Here is a 3,278-nt window from a genome sequence, read left to right on the forward strand (position 1 = left end):
CTTTGGGGCCCGTCGGTACCTTGCAACTGCCTCCGGAGTCCTCTGTGATAACATATCCCGGAAAGACTCCTTCTTCAGTTGGGCGGCTTCCCTGACCACCGGTGTCCACCAGGGTGTTTGTGAGTTACCGCCCCTCGAGGCTCCTAAGACCCTTGGACCACAGCTCCCCGCCGCACCTTCAGCAATGGAAACTTTGAACATTGTCTACACCGGTTCAATGCCCCCAGCCTCTAAAGGGATGCCCAGAAAGCTCTGCCCGACATGTGAGTTGAAAGTTTGTTGGACCGGAGCCTCCTCTAGATGTTAAAAATCTACCCGCACTACCTTTTAGGGCTCACCAGGTCTGTCCAGAGTCTTCCCCCATCCCCTGACCCAACTCACCACCAGATGGTGATCAGTTTACAGCTCCACCCCTCTCTTCACCCGAGTGTCAAAACATACGGCCTCAGCCGGGGGCTTGTGAGTATCCCCACACCCGCCCGGTGCCTCACACCCTGGGCAACTCCGGAGTAGGACAGAGTCCAACCCCTATCCAGGAGTATGGTTCCAGAACTGAGACTGTGCGTAGAGGTGAGCCCCACCAGATCTAACTGGTAGCGCTCCACCTCCCGCACAAGTTCCGGCTCCTTCCCTCACAGAGAGGTGACTTTCCACTTCCCCAGAGCCAGCATTTGCCACCCGGGTTTGGTCCACCGAGGCCCCTGACCTTTGCTGCCACCCATGTGGCACTGCACCCGACCCCCGCGGTTCCTCCCACAGGAGGTGGGCCCACGGGATGGAGATAAGGGTGCTACAGAGCTTCTTCGGGCTCTGCCCGGCCAGAATCCGTGGCAAACCCGGCCACCAGGGGGTCGATGAAGAGCTCTCTGTCTGGGCCTGGCTCCAGACGGGGGCCCCGGGCTTCCTCTGGGCAGGGTCACTCCCTCTCTAACTTGCTTGTTCATAGTTTTTTTTTTTAACCATTCTTTGTCTGGCCCCTCACCTTACACCACTTTGCCGTGGGAGACCCTACCAGGAGCACACGTCTCCAGACAACACAGCCCTCAGGTTCATAGGGACACACAAACCTCTCCACCACGATGAGGTGATGGTTCCCGTAGAAGATATCCAGAATAATTTTCTGAATTGAGTCGGGAATACATGTCTATCACAGAAAATAAGGTAAGGTTGTTGATTTTTTGGTAGAAAACAAAACAAGTATACTGTACCATTTTTTCTTGTAAAAATTTGAAATGGGTCAATTTGACCCGAATACCATACAAGGGTTAAATTTGGACAAAATCTTGTGAAGTGCTGCTGGTGTCAAACAATCGTCATTGCTGGGTCTTTAAATCCACATGGGTACTTAATATGCACGTGCATGACGTCATCGGACTTTACATTCTTCATTCTTTCTAAACTTCATTCGATATTTTGAGATAGATTTCATTAAGCAAGTAGTTACAAGCAGCAAGTTATCATGGACATGTACTCAAAAGTGGGTCAGGGTTGACATGCTCTACATTTTTCCCTGATGACTTGAGCTCACATTAAAATCTGAACAGGGTTGATATACATGAGAGCCTCTGGCAGTAATACATGCTAACCTGGTTCAGATCACGTCATTTAACTATTTAAAATAAAATTTAACAAGAATTTAACAAATTATACAGAATATTTCTAAAAGGTATTCTTGAATCAGCTCATCAGCATGAAGAAACCTTCCAACTGTCCAGTTAAACAGAGACACATCCCAATGTGATCACCGTGATCTGATTATCAGACATTTACACATTTCTCTACTAGAATCTTACCTGCTGAACTCTTCAGGTCGATTAAAGACTCTTTCCACCTTCGTGTGTCAAGGAAACACTGGCAGAGACCAAGCTGCTCTTCTCTCGTCTTCCACTTCAGTCCGGGTGTCTGAGTGCGTCTGATCAGAGGACAACAAGACACCCTCATGACTTCAGTCCAAGTCTAAAAATAAGAGTTAGATCAAAACCTCAACCCCTTATTGGTCAACAACCAATAAGGGGTTTATATGGGTTTTTTTAAATGTAAAGACACACATTAATAACCATTTCTGTAAATGTGTGAGTAGTATTAGTGTAGGGTGTAGCTAGTAGTGATAGTAGTAGCAGTGTGGGGCGTAGCTAGTAGTAATAGTAGTTGCAGTGCAGGGTGTAGCTAGTAGTAATAGCAGGGCTGCCAACTTTTCCCCAAACCTTGGAGTGAGATTTTGGGGGGTGGAGATTTGGGGATTTGTTATTTTTGGGGGGGATGGGGCTCTCCCTAGGGGGGTCTGGGGGTATACCCCCCCATGCAACATTTTTGAAAAATAAACCATTAAATGGCACTTTCTGGAGAGTTGTTTTGCAAAAAATGGCGAGATCAAGTCTTACATGATATGTGCAAAACTGTAGGGTTAAGAACATTTGCATTGTTGTAGTATCAACAGGTTTTAGGGCATTCAGCATTTACATTATTAACTTCTTATGATTTAAGATCTGACCCAGACAATGTGCCAAACATAATGAACCACATGAAGAGACAGTAGCATATGTCAGCAACAGCTGAGAAGATTTGGGTCTGTGGTGAACAGGTCCAGGGGTCCCTGGTGTAGGGACCAGGGACCCAAAGTTAAATTAATGTTGAGGGATCAACTAAGACCACTGAAATTCTAATGTTCAGTAATGTTTGGCCCTCATCCTCTGTGCCCCACTTACTGTATTTACTTTTTTGGGAAAATAAAGACTATTTGTTCATTTTATAAAACATCAAATTCATTATTTACAGTTACATTTAGAGATGAACAGAGGTTAGAGATGCCCAATAGTGGCCCAACGTTGCAGTATTGTATATATAGTATAGTATAGCTCAGATGTGTTTCATCAGATTTCTGCTCATGTTTACAACTTTGTGCATATTCAAAATACAACTCCTTCCATCTCTGTTGTCCGAGATTTGGAGAGTTGTAATATAGTCTGCTATGCATGTCATTGATCCGCCAATATGGTAGTAGCTCACTCAGACCGTCTGACAGACACAGAGGCCAATTTGGGTCTCTGACAGAGTTTAGAGGAGGCTGTTCGCCGCTCTTCATCGGAGGTCTACGCACAGATGCAACGCGTCCCAGCCCACAGCAGAGCGGGTCCACTAAAATGAACTGATGCTGCTCCACTACCAGCTGTGCTGCTCACCTCTATTGTTACAGAGAGAGAGGACACGAAGCGACGGACGGATCTGTGATACTCAGAGCACATACCTGAAGCCGGGGAGGTGCACCTGGGATGGCTCGT

The 3,278-nt window shown here is 46.6% G+C and overlaps 1 protein-coding gene across 1 annotated transcript in view; it reads right to left on the bottom strand.

Annotated features, from left to right (window-relative positions):
- LOC117958237 overlaps positions 1–3,278 on the bottom strand; it is an 859,617-nt gene that overhangs the window by 392,198 nt on the left and 464,141 nt on the right. The gene's annotated exons all lie outside the window — the stretch shown is intronic.

Source organism: Etheostoma cragini, chromosome 15 (assembly GCF_013103735.1).
Source record: "Etheostoma cragini isolate CJK2018 chromosome 15, CSU_Ecrag_1.0, whole genome shotgun sequence".
NCBI lineage: Eukaryota > Metazoa > Chordata > Actinopteri > Perciformes > Percidae > Etheostoma > Etheostoma cragini.